The 20815-nt window shown below is 44.7% G+C and overlaps 1 long non-coding RNA gene across 1 annotated transcript; it reads right to left on the reverse strand.

The window, feature by feature from the left end:
• Nucleotides 1-1714: 1714 nt before the first annotated feature.
• On the reverse strand, nt 1715-10692 carry LOC118163171. The gene is made up of 4 exons (XR_004748889.1): nt 10477-10692; nt 9738-10021; nt 9200-9401; nt 1715-2049 (listed from the first exon to the last, which is right to left on the reverse strand). It is a non-coding gene; the product is annotated as an uncharacterized LOC118163171 (long non-coding RNA).
• Nucleotides 10693-20815: the final 10123 nt, after the last annotated feature.

Genomic DNA, 20815 nt, shown 5'->3' on the forward strand with positions numbered 1-20815 from the left:
GACCTCCTCACCACACGAGCGGCTGAGGAGCTGCTGCTGCCTCGTCCTCCCTGCCCTTCGCTCAGGAAACTGCCTTTTTCTGGCGGGATTTTGGCAGGCTGCTCCAGCCTTGAGCCTGTATTGCGAACTAGGGAAAACACCGGACTCTTGTGCCTTTGAAATCACCTTGAGCCTCGCGTTGCTCTTTTTCTCCCAACAATTCCCATTTGTGTGCTCTGACATTTAAGTTCCCCCCAAACACTCCAAGCAGAATATCTGGGCAATTATAAGCTGAATTTGTTGTTCAGCTTGTGCCCTCCTCCCATGGGCCGAGCCCTGAGATCCTGTGACCGGGCAGTGCCATTTATACAGCCCCAGGATGCAGCTTTATGGCCAGCCTGGCGAGATGGATGCAGGGCTCCTACAGACGAGACTCCAGTACTCGGACTGATCACCAGATCCTTCCTTCCACATCCTTGCAAGCCAAAAAAAGGCTTTTAACAGGGAAGGATGAGCTTGAATTTCCCATTCCAAAATCCTGCGTGGATCTCTGTTTGCAGGCTCCTTTCCTTCCTGGCCTCTTCACAATGAAGTGCGCTGTATAAATGTTATTTACTGTCAACCTTGCTGGGAATGGAGCGTGACTGGTTATAATAGTCCCTTGAATTTCTTAAACACGTTATACCTCATTTCGTCGCCCTTGGCTAATGTTAGGACTTGAGCCTCGCAGTGCCTGGTCAGCAGGGTAAGTGCTGCTGTCTGTGGGTTACAGCTGGGACACTGAGGCACAAAGGCCCTCCGTGGCCACTGGGATCTCTGAAAATCCCATGGGGTGGATCGAGACACCAGGTGTTCCCAGCCTCAGGTCTGTGCCAGCCCTCTGCCTACCCCCTAATAACAGGGCCAGCAGAAGGAGAAGTGTATGAAGGATTCTGCCATCCCAAATTTTAGCACAGTTTGCCAGTTTTTGCATGGATATGGGGAGCTCTGCACAGGACTGGTGGGTCACAGGAGCAAGGACCTTTGCCACCTTTGTTCAGTCTTGCTCTGGGGCAGTGACTGCTGGCAGAGGGGGCAAAAAATGTCAACAGCCATTGCAGAATCACCCGGCGCTGTCTGGCAGGGACCTCAGTGTGACCCAGAAGACACACTCCTAGCACAGCTAATCTCTTCTCAACCACAGAGCCATCCTTCCTTCCCCATGTCTCTGTCACGTGCTCCAATAGTGGCGGTATTTCTCCAACACGATGAAATAAACACATGTAATATAATTTTTTTTTTTTTTTCCAGCTCTTGAGTTTATCTAACCAAAACATTTTTAGGAGCTGGGTAACAGAACAGGATGCCAGTCTCAAAATCGTAACTTTTAAAGTTGGGTGAAAAATTAAAACAAATTAAAAATAGATATTAAATTTGAGAGAGGCTGAAAAAGTTCTGTTGGAACTTGGAGGAGTTTCAAATGTTATTTTTAACCATAGACATTTAGCTCTTATGGGAAACAAAACTTAGAAGGACAGATATAATTAGGTCAGATATTGAGAAACTTATTATGCTTTGCTACAGATGATCCCAGGAGAATGTAACTTAAGCCCTTTTTTGTATTAAGATTCAATCATAGTTCTTCACTTTTTTATGTGGAGTTCTGTTCAAAGAATAAAATAAAGTAGCATACAAATATGCTTTGTATTCCTAACTGTTTCAGCATGTGAAGCAACGAATGTTTGACAAGAAATCTGAGGACAGAAGGCAAGATTTTTATTTCATTTTGTACCAAAATACATAACATTATGCTAGCATCTGTGCCTGATTTTGTTCCCTGTGTAGATACAATTGATATACTGCTGATACTGGTATCTCCTGGGATGATCTGATGTGTGGCACCTCCAAGGCACCGCTGCGCAAATATTGGCTACGCCTTGCAGCATGATTGCAACACAGACATCATTCAAACGACAAGTGGGGAAACTGAGGCAAAGAACTTGCTGATCAACGCCAAGTCTGTTTCACAGCTGCAGTCAGGACTCAGGAGCTTCTGCCTTCTGCTCCCGTTGCTTCTGCAGAGACATCCACCTTCACAAAAGAAATATACATTTCATACATAACTGGAGGAGAAAAGCCTCTTTCAAAAGAAGAAATGAGCCAGTAGGTGGCTGATAGAGGGTACTGCTAACACATGGATCTGTCATTACTCATAGCATTTATCATGTCTGTTACTGAGGCACACTGTTCTTTAAAGTAGGTGTCTAATTTGAGGGATACTGGTTTTCTCAGCAGCTACAGCGATCTGGGGGGAAGTCTTGGTAAGTTGCCTGAAGTGAGATATCACACATCATTCATTGTAAAGTGTGCTCAGAGGGAAGTGGAAGTGGACTGGAGTCATGGTGGGCAGGCCCTGAATACCACATCTTCCTGGCAGAGCCCCACTGGCTCAGGAGCAGTTAACCAATATTCTCACTGACATGAATTTGCCAGCACCCCTCCTGGAACCCACAGCCAGGTCAGACACCACATATACAAGCAAAAGAGCCTTTTGGCTAGATAGCTTCCATTTGTCAGAAAGATGGCTTAACTGCATTGGCAACAGGTCTCTGTTTGCTAGTATAAAATCTTTCTCCAGCCAGCAGGGAATTTGTATGTATAGCTATTAGCACAAATTCTGTGGCTTAGATGGATTCTCAACTGCCATCGAAATGCAGTTTTTTTACAATGTCTGGATCTGGAGTTTGGGTCAGACCCTTCATTATAGGTGAGTGAAAGCAAAGGAGTCTCTTCTCACTGCTAGACCATGTCCAAGCCAGGAGTAGTGAGAAGCCACTTTTGAATCCATCTTGAACCTGAAGTGAAGATTATCAAGACACACATCATTTTCCAAGGTAGGTAAGAATCTCATGTGTGGCCTTTAAGAAATCTTCATCAAGACAAAGTGGTGGAAGGTAACTGACTCCAGTACTGCATTGGAAAGCATACATTTGTGGCAACATAAGAGTTTCATCCATCCCACTGTTGCCAATATTCAGGACTTTATTTGCTTTCTACACTTGTAAACAGTAGAGATTACAGACATAGTTTCCCTGTCTGCCACAGGAGGTATTAAGGTTGATGAGCTGTTCCTAATTATTGCTAATGACTACAAGGTAGTGATATTGCTCTTCACCTTCAAGGTAGTAAGTGGCATCAAGCTATGTCAATAATTTCCCAGAATAAACATTGTATTCTTACTTTCCAATGTAAATTGCACTCTTATTGATGCAATAGACTACAACTGTTTCTTCAGGCTGTGGAAAACTTCCAGTAAGCAATAAAAGCCTCGGTCATGTAATTCTGTTGGGTGCTAGTTCCTCACAGTGCTTTGCTTGCTGAGCTTGCAACAGGGGCCATACAAACGAAACAAATTCCCTATCTGCAACATATGAACTGTACAGCAAGCTCGTCTTTTTCCTTGTGGTTCAAGCAGAGCTGGGTTGATCTCTCTCAGATATACCACTTCCTACATGCCAACACAGAACCTCACTGCCCTTAGAAATTCACATCTGCTGAGTTATAACTCAAAGCCCAGAAGTCACCTTTCCAAGACTGTGCCACTTTTGCTGGTGTCCAAACTGACATAAATTAAAACTTTTTGAGATTAATACGGAGAATACACGCATTTTTGTATGCTGAGTAACTCTGTAGGCACACTTCTACAAGACTTCTTTCTTTCCTGCTGTTTCTCTTTTCTCAGACATCTGTCAAGTCTATCCCAAGCCTTGTCAATCTGCTTGTATTGCTTGTTACAGTTCTGCCAAGAGACTGAATTCCTTTACTCAAGGTACATTGGCTAAAGAAGGTGGTGGTTTTTTTTTGTTGTTGTTTGTTTGTTTATTTTTATTTTTTATTTATTTCTTTGGCTGAGGCAGCTGGTCTAACTTTTCTCAGTCTAAGAAACTATCCCAGCAAAATTACTTTTTTTGCTTCTGCACCAAGACTCAACTTTTTCCAGCATACAAACACCATTTGTATGTGTAACACTGCATGCTAATGACTGGTGCAGCAATAACAGCTCTCTCCTGACACAATGGCCGAGCTCTGAATTTGACATTTGAGTGTTCCCTGCTGTAGGCAATAGTGCCTCTGTCTCTAGAGTAGTGGCAGGGGAGCAGACTATGCAGAAAGCAAACTCTGCCTTAGGTTTTCAGGATGCTCAGCTAAAAGATGTTATCAGGAGAACATGGAGCTTCATCCTCGGGTTTTGACAGGTAAACTTGTCTTCCTTTTGATTCGTGAAACATCATATTTCTCTGTTAGTATTCAAGGCAACCAGTAGGATAGCTACTTGCCTTTTCTATTTTTCAGAGAAAAGCAAAACCAAATTCTTCCTGGTTTGATACAAGAGAGACACTGTCTACTTGAAATAGAGCCAGCTTTTGAAAATGAGTTAAAAAGTCATCTCCTTGCCAATTTTTGTGGGTGTTCATCCTGCCTGGGTAGCAAGAAAATTCCTGCAGGGAATGAATGTCAGAGCAAGCAGGTAATGAAGAGCTAAACCCCTGCGAAATTTCTTTCTTCCTTCCTGTGAGGAGGAGGAGGAGAGTGGAAGGCAGATGGTAACTCTTCACTGAAGCACTGTGCGTATGTCTGTTTTTGAGGCTTTACCTCTACTGAATTGATGTGTTTGACTAAAAAAATATATTTTTCCTGCAGATAACAGGAGTAAGACATCAGCATATTCAATGGCTGCATTCCTGTGAGCTGGGGGAAAGTACTTCAGAAAGCAGGGAGAGGAGAGAGTAGGAGCTGCTTGCTGCAGAGAGCACTCCCAGCAATAAGAACATATCAGGACAACTGCCAGCATACTGAGTGAAAGGTGTTTGGGAGTGTTTGTTGTTCAGATTTACCAAATTGATGTGATTTATTGTGCTTTTCTTTCATCCCCCTCCAAGATGTTATGTCTGTTTGAATACATTTTTTACTTTATTGCTCATTATTGGAGATATTTCACTCAGTGAGGCCCAAGTAATATAATGCAATTTCCCAGATTTCACCACGGAAGCTCAAAATAATGTTTAAGTGCTTTTCTGCAAAGGCCCTCTAAAAATTGAACCCAAGCCCTGCTTCATTAGTCAGTTTGTGGCAGAACAGCAGGAAAGCCTGTCTCAACTTGAATTTTATGTCTATATTAAATATATATATATATATATATATTCACAATAAAGCCATAACCTAGGACTACATCTTCTCAGAAAAACAGAAAGTGTCAAAGCTGCTGCTGAAGAAGTATTTGTTCATTAGCCTCTGATCACATTCTAAGGAAGACAAAGCAGTATATCCTTTTAAATGCAAAGGGAATGTTTCCTAATTTCCTATTTCCTAAATTTGGGGGCATAAAATGTGTCTACTTGAGCCAACTGGGGAGTCCGGAGTCCACCATGCTGTGGGTGCCAGGGTGAGGATGATAAAAACCTATTTAAATCTATGCTGAATGCACTGGATTGTATTAGTTTCACCTTTCTGAAAATACTGTATTCCAACACATTCAAAATGAAACTTCTTTTTTTTTTTTTTTTTCACATAAAAAACAACAACAACAACAAAAAAAAAAACTTTCCTTTCAAGTTTTACCTACATTTAATTTAGTAAAAATCATTTTATCTCCCCAACTAAAGCACAATGCCTTTTGCCATTGTGCCCAGGTCCCACATTTTGTTTCTTTACTGACTTTCCATTACGGCAGGAGCAGTAAAAAAAACTCTCAGTCCAGAGCAGCCACAGACCTCATGGATCTTTATTATAGGTAAAAGCCAAAAGTCAATAATTTGTGAAGTTGGGCAAAACCGAGGTTTTTCACCCACACTGGCCTGGAAATATCACTGCCCTCACAGGGACACCCCCAGGAACAGAGAGTGTGCTATGAGGGGAGGGCTTGGGGAGCCCTAATTAGCACCTCGGTAGGGTGCTGATTAATTGGGTTAATTGGCAACCTGAGCTGTGAAGTACAATGCCAGCCCGGAAGAGTGAGGCCTGGTGGGGTACATTTGGTTCTGGCTGCCGTTGTGGTCTCCTCAGCTGCCAGAAGCTTCCCCAGCCCTGAGGTGGGAAGAACAGGGCCCCGCCGCCATCTTAGGGCAGTGTGAGGGGCTGGCAGGGCCGGTGGGCGCCAAGACACAGCGGGCTGGACCAGCAACCAGAGTGGAGACCTGGAGGAGAAGGGGGAGCTGCAGGCTGTCCTGGTTCTGGGACGAGAAGGGCACCAAGCAGCTATCTTGGCCTGTATGAGGACCTGTCCTTTGTAACTCACCATAGGAGTTACCTAGGGTAAAACCAACTGCTTTCAGAATGCTGTCAGGCACACAACGAAAACAGTTTAAGCACCAGAGAGATGTGTTCCTCCTCCTTTCACCTGTTTCGTGAGGTATTCTGTGCAGGAAGTAAGTGGGGAAAACCACAGCGCTTGAGGAGCAAGAGGCAGAAGCAAATCCAAGTGGTGGCAGCCACCCACCCGTACAACATCCATCACGTTACTGTGGGGAGGCTGGATTTATGTCTGCACAGCAGGAATATGCAGAGGCTGTAAGGAACCCACCTGCTCTTCCCCTCAAGGTCCCAGCACCTAAGGCCCGTTCTGCCCCTTCAGCTTTGGTTCAGTGATGCCAGCAGGTGCCACTTCCATGTGATGCCTCCATGCCATGCAGCAGAACAGTGACATTAACACAGGAGAGTTCTAGCCAAAGCAAGCAACCAAGGGTCTGATAAAGAGCACCACACTTGAGTTTTATCATCATTAGACTAGATGTGTTAGTGAGGGTCTCACAGTCCAGACAGTCTAACTGCCACCAGTATTTTCCAAAAAGATCCAAAGCCCACTGCTGCAAAGGGCATACGTGGCACTGGAAAAAGGCAGGGAGCCATTGACCGTGAGGAGGGGTTTGTGTCAGCGCTGCTGCCCAGCCCATGCCCTGCAGCAGACAGCACAGGGGGAGAGGAGGGAAAATGGAACTATGTTTCTGGTGCAAGATCCAGGGAGGAACAAAATGGTTGGAAGTTGCCTTTTCTTCTCCTTTTTTGTCTCATCCTATTCTGAACCAAGGACAGGAAGGAAAGAAGTCCTGGAAAAATTTAATTGCTTTGTTGTTATGAAATCAGGAAAATAAGAAGTATTTAATTAATTCTGAGTTGCCTGTTTCTTTCTGTTGGACTTAGCTAAAGAAGACACGGGGCAGTTCCAGTGAATCGGCATGCAGCTACCTTGACCCATGGCTTCTGCTGAGATCTCAGCAACACGCAGCAGTTGTGGAATGCCTATCCTGCTTTACGTTCAACCCCTAGCTTATTCTGGAATAACTTTCATGTGTAGACAAGCCAGGACAAGGCTGCAGTGCTAACTACCCTGTCTTTCTGTCTTCAGAAATTCTCCCATGGGAAGGGAATACTTTATTTCCTCTTAAAAGCAGTGATTTGTCCCAGTATCTTCCACAGCTGCACAAAAAGGGGGAGATTAGACACCAGGATTTGTCCAAAGTGAGATGGGCTGGATCTGGAATAAGCAAATCAAACTCTCTGTAAGTTAATGTCCCACCTACCATTTTAAGATGGATCCAAACCAGAACACTGAATACAACTCCTCTAATGCCAGGGAAATTCAAATCCAGGTCCAACTTAGAAACCTAGGAATGAGAGGTGAGGTAATATGACACTTCCCTTGGGATGGCTGTGCAAAAGAATGCAGGAAGAAGGAAAAATTAACCCTGTCTGCATGCAAAGCAAGCCACATCCCTCCTGCTCTCCAGTCCTGGGGGAAAGACTCTGTTTGTTCAAGATTTGAGCATTACTCCTACCCCCCAGACAAGAAGGGGCATGATACAGTTCTAATGACAGGGATCTAGGGGAATGTGGAGTTCATGACGAATATTGCAGACTTAGCAATACTGATTGAGGCGGCATAAAATAAAAAAATAAAATTTTAGAAACATTTGCTTTTATTTGATGCAAGAAAGATAGTTAGCAAATAAGTTGCACCTGATATTTATGACATTTTAAGAGGTGAGCCTCACCTACACTTGAATATTTATTCAGTTGTATAGCACTGGATTCAGAGTGAATGTCATATGATTGTCTGCGGTGAATAAAGATGATCCTAGAAATCAGTACCACAAGCACTTGCTGTACTGTCCCTTTTATCATGGTTTCATAGCATTTACACTGTGATACAGAAATGGTAAAGTGATTTTGAAGGCAAATACATCAGCATAGCAGTCTCACTCAAAGCTTCTATTAAAATCATTTTTGGAGAGGGAAGAGAGAAATTTTGAAGGAGATGGAATCTGAAAAAGAGCCTGGGGCAATGGCTGATTTCCACTTCAGCAGACATCAGGGACGGGCAAGGGAATCTCAGCTGTGGTACCATCTGAAGGGTGACACTTCCAGTTAAGTAGCACCTAAGTGCCATCCATCATCAACCGAAGTTTTGTTCAATATTTATACAGAGCCAGCACCTGTAATTTCCTGGTCTAGAGGCTACGGGTATACCAGCTAATGTAAGGAAGCAGTCTTTACTGATGCAAACAAACTCACTACAGATACACATACTTATTTGTCTGTCAGTGTTGTGCTTGCTGATAAAAGGCAGATATTTCGTCCCGAGTTTGCAGATGTACTTAGTCAAAGCTGAAGAATTGAAAAGATCGGGTGGGAAGGATTAATGACATTAAAAACAGGACTTGCATATTGCAGAAGATATTCCAGTATGGAAGGTTTAAAACATACGGTGACTTTACTTACTCCTACCTTTTGGATCAGTGACTATTGAAGTTAGCTGGGGAAAAAAAAAAAAAAAAAAAGGAAGAAAGAAAAGCAAGGCAAAACACAGCCAAAAACGTGGAGCTGCATATGGTTTTGACTCAAAATTGTACAAAAATGCAGTCTTTCAATGATGTTGGAGTCAAAACCATAATTCCCTCCTTCCATTATGAGCTTCCTAGTTCCCTTGGGGAAGGATGCCCATCAGGAAACTCAGCCCTGCTGTAGCCAGCTTGGCCTTGGTTTGTCGTGAAGGGCTGTGGAGCAGTCAGGGGAGCTCAGCTGAGGCTTGGTGCTGGAACAGTGAAGCCCACAGCCGAACTCTGGAGAGGTCCCAGGTAGTTCTATTTGGAAGCTACAGCTTCCATCAAATTAGTTATAGCCCCCTGCGGGCTTAGATCTAGGCCAGTTTTAAAATGATCGCAGCCTATTATATTTAAATACTCACCCGCAGCTTGTGTGGTAGCAGTGCAACTTCTAAACCAGGTCGATGACTAATCAAGGGCAGTTTGTGCTAAAAAGGAGGAAAGAAACTGTGGCACATGCGTGACTTCTAGATGGGGCCCAGTGTCACATGCTCTGGCAGTGTGGGGCTCTGCAGCGCTGGGGTCAGCCTCCTCCCTGACTAGTCTCGGGCATTATCTTGGTTACTGTTGAAGGGAAATCTGATGTTTTCACCCAGATTTAAGTACTAAAAGGATATGGTGTTATCTGACTGTAGGATTAAGGGCACTGTTCACATCATATTAAGGATGATACTTTCTCATGCACATTGGTATAAAGTTACACCCACAAGTGTCTCACATATAATTGTCTCCACACATAAGTGCCCTCTCTCAAGCCTCTGTGTGAAATTGCCCTGATCTCTGCAGATGCAATGGGATTAATTTCACCCTCCTTCGGTGCTTACCATGTCTCTTGTCTCAGTTAGTCAGCTGCGCTCCCTCTGTAGTCAGAAAGAAGCAGGCACTTAAAAGCAGTTTTACCTGATCTCCTGGAGACATCTGCACGAGGACAAGAAGAATCAGGTTCTGGAAGTGCTGCTTTTTCTCCGGTGACTACAGAGGAATCCAGCACTTTGCCTTGGAGCTGCTGCCCCAGCACCCCAGCCTGTGTTAGTGCTGTGCCTCTGCATCCTTGACTGACCATAGTTTCCACAGGAAGCGTGTGTGGGTGGCAGATGTGATCAGCCCCATAGGATAATCCTGGCTGACACACAGCGCTGCAACCAGAGATCCCATCTGGAGGTGTAGTAAGCTGCGAGGTATATCTGTGGGAAAGGAAACGGCTCAGGTATTTGTCACAGTGATCCAAGAGACCAGAAACTCAACGAACCTGAATGTTCTTATCCATAAACGCAGCACAGGAACCACCCAACACTCCAGTATCTTTTGCTATGATTTCCCCATTTTTTACAGACTTTCATTTTTACTTTGTCTTAGCCATTTAGTGAGGGAGATTTCTCCTTCCTCTTTCTCTCCAGGCCTTTCGATCTCCATACCCAGCGCACCCCACACAGCTGCAGAACATCGCCTCTCAAGGTCCTCCCGCAGCCCCAGCCCCGTTAGGGTGGCAGCCGGCCATCCCACCCCGTGCTTGCTTAACCCTGCCCGGCCACACCAGCCTTTTGCTGGAAGACCACTGCTCCAAGGTGCAGGAAAAGCCAGGGCACAGGGAAGCTGGCTTAGCAACCCAGACCTATCCTGGGACTGTGTACCAACAGACCTGGCGATGAGCCTGGCCTCCCATGAGCTCCCAGGGAGAAACACCACGACCAGCAAATGTAAAACATGAAGAGAAGAGGCTGAAGGAAACAGCTGAGCCTTCCAGATGATCTCAAGCAGAATCTAGTGGGTGTTTCTCTCCTTTCAGTTCCCTCTGAAAACCCTGGCTCGCAGTGATAAGATCACATGGGTGCACAAGCCAGATATTGCACAATCTTCTTCCAGACCGCTTAGGAGGCGGTGTGGTTGTTTTTTAATATACACTGCCCCCTCTGGCTTCCCTCTTCGCTGCTTCTCTGCTGCCAGGTGCCAATCTCCTGCAGGAATTAGGAGTGCAGAAGCAGGAGGGGTGCAGGGAAGGGGAGAGCAGCATAGCTTTATGGATCACCTCAGCCAGGACGTGCCATGTCCTCAGGCAACACGGGAGAAAATGGAAAGGTGCTGGTTGGAAAATCTGGCAAGCAGGTGGTGTCACCTCTGGGGCACGGGAGGTACAGGAACATTTTTCTACCTCAAAGTGCAATTCTCATCCCTGCAGCTGGCACGGCACGGTGACAGGGTTCACGTTATTTGACTTCCATTTATTTTTGTTTCTTTCGCAGTTTTGCTTAGCAATGTTAGCACTTATATAATCTCTAGCAGCCTCTGATATTAACACCTCATTAAAATGAGCAGGGAACAGGATTCTCACTGCCACGGCTGCTGTGTTTGCTTGGAGACAGGTGTTCTCAGAGATGGCTGAAAGAAGGGAGAGTTTTATGGGGAAAACTATCTTTATAACAGAGAGGTCTAAGAATAGACAAACTCCTTGGCTTGGACCCACGTCTCAGAGACATCCAGATGGGAATCCTGAGTCCAGTGAGTCAGACCGTCTGTGCAAGATGAGGGGGCAGAGGGCTCCTTCTCTGCAGATCTTGCAAGATAAGCAGTGTTTAGGGAGTGTTTTCACCCCCGTGAGAGCTCCCTGGGACCCTGCAGGGTTCTGGGGACACCTGTGCAGAAGGTGCAGAATGGCTGTGGGCACGACCATTTTCATGTGGTTTCCCCAAAAATACAGCCACCAGCACATCCCTCACTGGGGGCTGCACGCTGGGAAAGCTCTTCCAAGAAGGCAGAAAGGGAAATTTGATGGCACTGTTCCAGAAGAGGAAATGATGTAGGGATATGTTCAAAGCATCTGAGGAAAAGGGCTTGTCCTCCTATGGGTTCAGAGAGGATTTTGCTCAAAGGAGAGAAAGGAGAAGGCGGTCCAGCCAGGCTGGATTTGTCCCCGTTGTGAGATCCCCTGTTGCCTCCCCTTGCTGGTGGGCAAAGGACAATATTTCTAAAGCAAAAATGGGCAAAGAACAAAGTGGTGGCAGGACTTTCTGAAGCTGTCTATTTGATATATTTTCACACAGAACAGGCACTAACCCTTATTTGATTGGATATGCCAGAAATGAACTTTCTCTTGAATGTATGGTATTTCTGAGCTGGCACAGAAAAGCTGGCCAGATAAACACAATATTGAATTTGGTATTCTTTTCAAAGTGGCTTTAAAGATGTAAGGATCGCTGCTTTTGGATTAAGTGATTTCAGGAGTCATCCCTCAGGACGGAACTGGGTCATTCAGAAATACCAGCTAATCACCACCAAAACCAAGGTCTTTTAAAGGTGGTACTTGTACGAGTGAATATAGAAATCTTCACTCTTGAACCTGTGTGCTCACAGGTGAGTGAGGTATCTGTTGAGGTTCTGTCACTAAAATAAAATGCAGCTCCCTAGGATACATCAGCTAACTGGATATTCATTAACCCCTGCATTTGTGTGAAGGCCAAATGGGATAGAAGACCTAAACTGCTGAAGAAAAATGCAGCTATACTGCAGATATTTTCTTTACAACTACAAAACCAGGAATATATTTTATGTATATATTTTATATGGATTCACCCCTTCTGAAAATCAAAGCCTAAAGGAACATCTTTGCTCTTCAAAGGTGTGGCACAATATGTATCTTTCCCTCACTGGTAGGTTTCGGTGTTGTGAACACTTGTGGTGCTCAAAGCTAAATAAAAGGTATTGTGGGGGATTCATTCTCGATTCACATGGCAACTTAATTTATACTGTCTTTGTTATGTGAAACAAATCAGACCAGCTGTTCAGTGTCAGCAACTAGAAAATGCAGCTTCTGAGATTATAGAAGGCAGTATTGCTGCTGTAGTGGGCCATTATTGGTCCCATGGGAAGATCGCTTCTACGATAAGGAAAAGTAGTGTCTTTGTGTGACATTTATTTTTAATTATTTTACAGGGAATGCTCTAAAATAAATTTTCCTGAAGCTGAGCAATCATAGGAAGGGTTGTTCTTGTTTCTTCTCGATTGCATTCGCTGAGGTGGAGAGCAGCAGTGGTCCTCCATCCATCCCTGTGAGATGGTCGTGTGCCATGCAGTGAGGGATCACAGTTATTTGTGAAGTGTTTCCAGTGCTCAGAGAGAAAAGAAATATGATAGGATAAAGTATTAATTCTATCTCATCTTGATGGTATCCCTATAAATCCCAGAGACAAATAACACCAATTTCAGCAAATCACTCCCTATCTATTAAGGATGGCATTTCAGGCTTTGGTAGAGCAGTAAATTAACACTGCATCCTGGATGACTGGCTGAAGAGGTCTGAGCATCTCCTTAGCTTCCGTGCTCACAGATTTTAAATTTTCAGTATTCAAGGATGCTGACAAACATTGTTTTCCCAAAAGACATTCTTTTGTCAAGTCATCTGTATAACTCAGTGAAGCATCATGAAACAAATGCACCTCTTTTGCATTTGTAACACTTTTCCTCTTGCTGACTCTGTTCAGAATGACTAAGGTCCTGGTCTCTAATACCCAGAGAAATTAATGGAAGTGAGGCATCTGTCTGCTTTGCTGTTTTTAATCTTCCTTAATTTTCATGTAGACCCATAGGGATCAGCTTCTTGTATGACTGTGCATGTGTCAGAGAGCAGTTACACAGGGAGTAGAACTGGCAAACTGTGTAAGGGTAAAACGTCTGGCAGGTATCACTTTCACAGGAGAAGTAAAACAGGGAAATGTCTGAGCATCCAGTGAAACCAGATGCAGATGCTCCCTTTTTCAGATTTTCCCCTAACCCTTATAGCTCACTTGTAGCATGTTAAGGACAAGCTCTTAGGCATGAGCACAGAGTTGGACCTCTTCAAATGCCACCTAAAACCACTGTGGATACAGGGGTCAGCCGATGGAACATGTCGTTCAGATGTTTCCAGAGGCTCTTGCAGAAGCCTCCCTTGGAGGCTAGCCAGAAAGTTTCATCAGCTAAAGATAATTTGTGACAGAAACCTGTCTAACTGCCAGCAAGTACTGGCATTCACCCGGCAGATCAGGCAAAGTGTGCCTTTCCCTTCCCCGAGGTATCAAGTCCCACAACAACTGTCTTTAGAAATAGTGCAGGAACATCTCTGTCAGGCTGGAGCTCAATCCCAAACCTCACCTGTGTGCCCTGGCCTCTTCAGTTCCCTCTGGTGCTGTTTGGTTGGAACTAGATGGTCTTTATGGTCCCTTCCAACACAAACCATTCTGTGATTCTCTGATTCTATCTCCTAAAAAGAAAGGAGAATCAATACAGCATGAAAAATGGAGGAGAGTTTTGATTTATTAATTGTGAAACTGCCTTGTATTCAACCATAGGGAGCAAACAGAACTTAGCACCTCCCTACATAGGTAAGATTGGATTAAAGAACTAAGCACTCTCCTACATGGGTAAGTTATTTTTAAATGTTAGTAGTTTCATTAGATCAGTCATGGAATTCTCCTAGTTCTGTACATGAGAAACGAGGCCCTAATTGCAAGTAGTCTAAAGTAGTCTATAGTAGAATCATAGAATGGGTTGGGTTAAGGGACCTTAAAATCATCTAATTCCAACCCCCAACAACAGAGTAAAGCTATGCCTGCTCTGGGCTGACACTTCTGTTCAGTTTATGCAGTGAATTATGCCTAGACAAAAACTGTATTAAAAAGCTAAGTGGAACTTGACAAACCATCAAGATATGTTTTATAGGGAGAAAACGTACAAAATGAGTAATATTTATGCATAGTTAAAAGATATTTGCCAAATGCCGGTGAAATTGGAAATATTAATTTATTTTTTTATTATTTTTTTTTTCAGCAGAAAATTAATTGAAATTATTCAGAGTCCAATTCTGCTCTCCTTGTGCTGTGACTAATCTAAGTGAGATGAACAGGCTACTTGTAGAATAAGAAACTACTCAGCATGACTAACGGTGGTGGAGTCAAGCCCTCCATGAGCATTATTAACCAGGTTTGAAGTACAGTGCTCATTTTGTGTTCTTCCACTGAAAGACCGGCAGTTTTCTCCACTCCTTTAAGTTGATAAAGATGCCCAGAAAGGTGTCCTTTCCAACTGTGCCAACAGAAAAAGCTTGTCATGAGAGGTGCAAATGGTATCCTTACAGATGTAAAATAGCTACTCCATGTGCAAGGAGCAAAATCACCATTCCGAACTTGAAATCTCAAGAAGGCAGGACGTCTGCTAGGGGATTGTGCTGGTGGAGGTGTAGCACCCTCAGTGTCAAAATGATGCCTTGGGCTCCCCGGAGTCAGCTGAAGGCAGATGATGTAAAAGCACAGCTCAGGACCTTCCCCTGGATTTCTCAGGGCACTCGTTTCTGCAGCCATCTGCTGCGCAGAGCTGATGCTCTCGGTGGTGTTCATTATGAGACATGGTTTTAAAGCATTTAACATAACCACAGTCTGACAGACAGGAAGATGTTTATCCCCCTAGGGAAGTGATCAACAAAAGTGCATCTGGAAGCAAAGCAGCGCGTTTGGATCCTGTCCTTGTGGCCTGGCTCCATAAAAGACGAAGCCAATCTTTTTTTTTTTTTTTTTTTTTGCCTTCAGGAGGACTTTACACTTTTGATCCAGAAATGTGTTAACAGAGATCAGAGAGTGGAGGTGGCATCCCAGATGGCCCACTGGCAGATCCTTGGATTTCCCCAAAAGGAAATCCTAATTCTCTTTCTGAGTCCTGCTTTTTGTTCTCTGCGTCCTGTGCAGGCAGCTCAGTCTACGAGCAGAAAGGAGACACCTGCCCGACAGCAGCGCTGGCACACTGGGGAACTGGCGCATGTTCCAGAGAGTTACTGTTTTTCTCTTTGCACCTGACCTAAGGCAAGGACTTTTCCCTTGGGTCTAATATCAGGAGAAAAAACAACCCTTAAGTTATGGCTACGTATTAAGCTATTCTAATTTATTTAGTGTTGGTCTTTACATAATCAGGTCTTATATAGGACTACAGACTTTCTGATTATCCCCTCCTCAACACACCTGTGGACGATGCTGTGGATTCACAGGAATATGGCAAGCATGGAACAGGATATCAACATGTTCTGTGTTTAATGTCCCATATATTTTACCACGTTAGTGATAAAATGTTCTGCACTGCTGGTTAGAACATGACCATCAGTGTAGTGCTGCCTACTCGGTCACCTGCCAAAATCTGAAACTTATGCTCATACTGGCCTTTATGGTACCCCCACCACGTGAAAGAATGGGCAAGTCACGTAATATAATTGAAACACAAATTGTCTAAAATTGTGAAAAATGTGTTACAGCTTTAGCCTCCTGCATGCAAAAGGCCTTAACCAAATGCATTAAGCCCTAGACAAGGCTGTACATTTATCCGAAGGTCCAAGGTCATAAGTGAGAAGAGAACAGATAAAGTAATGCCGTGTCTTGTAAGACAGGAATTCACTTAGCTTCCCATAGCCGTCTGAAAGGCAGGCATATAAATCATGCTGTGATCCAGGATCCTGTGAACATCAGCGGAGAGGACCACCCCGAGGCTGAGTCATCCCACCTACACGAGACACCTCGCTTAGGAGGTGGTGAGTCACCCGTGAGAGTGCCTATCTCCCGCTGACGGCAGAGACAGAGGCAGCTGGCACACGGCAGCTGCCCAGATTTTCGGTGGCTGGGCTTAGGTGAAATCTGCCTCAGCTACCTGCTGTCAGAAATGGGTCATTCTGCCTTTAAACCTGGGTGGCTGGCACAGTGATTGAGGAGATTTGGGTTTCTTGATGCTGAAATAGTTCCTTGGGGAACCTCTTCTCGGTGTTGAACTTCTGGTCACAAGTTATGTACAAATTTGAACCCCTTTGCTTTGCTCAGCCTACTTGAGTTTGGTGCTGGAAAGCTGCTGTTCATCTTTGAGAACTGGCTATGGGAGCGTTTGTAAAACTGAGGGCATTTACAGGAGACACCTGCTCTTTAATGGGGCCTCCTAAGTCCCTTCTAAACTGCTGATATCTACTGAGCAGAGGGACGGTTGCTGGGGTCACAGTGCTTTCTTCATCTTGGCTCCCACCACACTCAGCAGGGCTTGTCTGGGGGCTGGCAGAAGACACACGTGAACCCCATTCTGCCTGTAGGTAGACTCGCTTCTCATTTATGTGCTGCTTACTTGGCCTCTCCCTAAAGCTATCATCATTCCCAGCAGTTTTATGGACTCAGTGGGTTCATTTAGGTCTCTGCAGTGCGTGCCAGGTGCTGATTTTTCCTTTCAACAAACATTTTCTTTCATCTATCTATGTTGCATTTCCTATGCCTTGCATTGCCCTTCAGCTACCTTCAGGTTCTTCAAAGCTCTTTGCTACTATGGTCACAGCTTTACTTACTTGAATACCTGTTTGACATGTATGGATGTAACTTACTTGGCCTTTTTCTCCCATAAACCACCAAAAGGCATAAAGGCTAAGTTCCAGGAAACCTGTTATCATGGATGATAGGAAGAATGCTTCCTATTCTGTGTGGATAATAGGATATTGCCTTTCAACTATGGTAACAGTTTTATTGTTCTGATCCCCAAACGCAGGCCGAATTCATTACTGTCACATAGCTCATAAGGGCTTGTGCACAACATTGTGCCTTTTGGACAAACTGTTACCAACCAGAGGTTCGCATGGCTTTGTGCTGATGCCATGCTCTGAAGCCTCTTATGGAGGCTTATTTTCTTTTTAAGTAGCTCTTCTCAACCTGGACACGCTCTGCTATTGACTTAAAGGTCATGTTTAACCTTCAAAATCCCTGTCCAGAATTCTGCGGGCTGCAACATGAATTCCTGAGCAGAGAAGAACCGAGTCTGGGGAACAACTGCAAGGAATGATGCTGCAGAGAAATATCCTACCATTTTCTAAACACCCTGCCTTATTTCTTGGCTTCTCTTGTGGCTAAAGAATGCTACCAAAGCCATATATCCCATATTGCTATTTTCCTTTAGAACAAATTATGACATTTTTTATCTAAACATTAATATTTTAAGCACTTTTATTTAGAAATAGAAAATAATGCAGTTAAAATTCTGAGCTGTTTGTACTCATATAGTTATTTTAAATAACTTGTTTTGTTGACGGATGGCATATGTTTGTTTCTTAGACTGGTGTTTTGCACTGAACCATAATCCAGTAATCAGATGGTTAATTGCTGCAGTTCTGTGCAAGAATTAATTGGGACACCAGGTGCTTGCTGTGTACACGTTAGGTAGAAGTTCCTGAGAACGAGATGCTTCTGTGTGATTGTTGTTCTAGCCTGAAACTGTGTTAAATTCATTAGATTGGAAACAGAGTGGTATGGAGAACATTTGAGAGGGTGAGAAGATTATTGGCCTCTGGGCTGCTAGGCTGTTGTTGTGAGCTTTGAGGATATTTCCCCTTCTTCTCTCGTGTTTTAAAATAAGTGTGAAACATCTGCGAAGCCTTTTCTACAACGTGCCAGGAGTTTTTAGACAAGTCTTTCACATATCAAACCTTATTGTGTCCTATCCGTTATTTCCTGTAACCCTTTCTTTGTGCAGCCCAACAACTGAATAGTAATTATACGAAGGGAAGCTACCTGATTCATCACCAAGCCTTTCATTTTCTGACAAGGTTAGCCACTGCTGGCGTATTTTCCAATAACCTCTTCATTCCTAATATCCTGTTCAAGGTATTCATACAGCTTCCAGTGCCCATCAAATCAGGAGCGATAAAAAATAACCAGAAATCATGCTAGTATCTGTCACTTGCTATTCTTCTGTTTTACAAGCTTGTCATCCAGTTAGGGAACATCAGATACACTGTGTGACTAGTCCAATACCACTAACAGACAGCAACTTGTCAAAATGAACATTTGCAGACAACCCACAGCATAAAAATGTTTTTTTTTTTTTTTTTTTTTTTTTTTTTTTCTTTTTTTCCTTCTTTCTTTCTTTCTTTCTTTTTTCTTTTTTTTTTTTTTTCTGAAGCGTTTGGGAACACTTACAAACAACAATTACATTCAGGAAAGCCTGAGAGTAGCATTCAACCCTACAAAGTCTAAACTTGTGTTTTTGACTCAGTGAGCACTATTCCATATTCCAAGTGCAATGTGTGCCTGCTCGTGTACAGCATTAACCACATGGCTTCTTCACCCAGCAGTGAAATGAATTAAAAAGTCAGCCTCTCAAATAACAGGGCTTATATTGTGCATGTTATTCTCTGTGGTTCTCCTGCTCTGCAGAATCTGGAGTGACACGTATGTAGTAGGTACATGGGGCACATGACGAACCAGCCTCAGGCACTGAGGCCAGCCCACCTCCCATCCATTAAACTCTCTCCACCCCCACAACCACCTTGTTAGGAAAGGTCTTCGGCCTGTAGCTGGTCCTGAACTATGCCTGGGGAGTTTTCTGGGGAGTGTCTTTCTTCCAAAACCTAGAAAAGGTAAGGCACCCACAACTTTCAGAAGGAAGGAGTACCTCTCCAGTCCCTTTCCATCAAGGTGCAAGCCCCTTTCAGAGCAGATTTGAATCCCTACAAGGATTCCTTCCTGACTGGGCTCTTCCAGAGGAGGGAGTGCCCAGACTTTTCTATTTTACATGGATTAATCAAGCACTCATTGGTCTAATTGGTCTCATGGGCATGAGAAGAAAAGTGGACACGGCTGTGCCTGGTGCTCAGGCATGCGCCCTGCTGCCCAGAGGCACACTGATGGGTCAGCCTGCTTGCTGCCATCTGAAAGGTTTCTAGCAAGAAGCCACCTCCCCCTGCCCTGGACAATGCCAGAGGAGACCTTTTCCCCAGGAGGCAGAAGGCTGCCTGTCTTTCTGACACCTCTCATCACCTCGCCTCTCTTTCCACTCACGCTGCAGTGGAAGTCTGTGGGGAATTTTGTGGACTTCCACAAGTGCTGTCCCCAACTATTAGTCTGCAGGGTGCACAGCTGTCAGCTGAAACCCCTCAGGTTTAGCCACCTGCCTCAGAAAATGCCAGTAGATGTTTGGATCAGTTGGCTGCACAGCCTTGCTGAGCTGGGTGTCTGACTGCAGGCCGGGTCTCCCGAAGCAGCACCTCGCAGGCCAGGCAGAGGAGCTGCCTCTTGGAGCGAGGCATCACCTAAAGCTCTCTTCCTGGAGATCTGTGAGAGCAGTCTGTGGCCAAGCTGTTATGCAGTTGGTTTAGGTAAGATCCAGTTTATTTCTTTTTCCTGGGCATAGCTGGTTACATAATAGAAAATGGCCTGGCAGAAGGGCAGGTGGAAGGGAAGACAACGAAGATGATGCAGCCCTATGGGTGGATCCCGTGGTTGTCCACAGTCACTGCTCCCCTCTGCTTTGCAAGGAGAAGGCTGAGGTGAGGGGAGCCAGCATGACTCAAAAAGCAGGCAGAGGAGGCCACACAGGCTTTTCAGCCAGAGCAGCCTTCAGCAGCCGCTGCCAGCAGGAGCCCTGCAATGGCAGAAGCCATCAGAATGAGGTCCCCGAGGGCTGGATGTGATGAGCAGGAAGCAAAAGAAAAGGTGCAAAACTGGCTGCATTGTGTCATAACTGCTCCTTCCTCCTAGGGCAGAGAAATCAAGTGGAAAATAAATATGCTGGGGGCTTATTTCCCCGTCAGGCTGTGGAGTGAGCGGGAATGCTGTTGTCCCCAGGGCCTACTCCCTGCAGGGACCACGGTGAGGACTGTTGAAGCACTACTTGCCTCTATTCAAACCCTGTGTAATGACGGTTCATTTTCTTGCCCAGTCACTCCAGGACCTTTCCCATTTTGTGGCAGTTATGGCTCTGACTGCTGTATTTGGTACGCTGGTGATGTAAAGCGTTACACAACCACGTGTGTGTGAGGGGAGGTGCCCAGAGAGGAGCCTCGTAGCTCTGAGACACAGAACATTAATGCAGGTCTGCATCTAAACACCACGAGTGTTGGTAATAGGAAAGAAGTCTCATTAATGGTGTGGGAGCTCACAGCTGAGGCCATGGGGTATGCTCCTCATCCTGAGGTGGCCGTGCTCAGGCTCTGGGTGGGACTGCAG

Source organism: Oxyura jamaicensis, chromosome 2, assembly GCF_011077185.1.
Source record: "Oxyura jamaicensis isolate SHBP4307 breed ruddy duck chromosome 2, BPBGC_Ojam_1.0, whole genome shotgun sequence".
Classification (NCBI taxonomy): Eukaryota; Metazoa; Chordata; class Aves; order Anseriformes; family Anatidae; genus Oxyura; species Oxyura jamaicensis.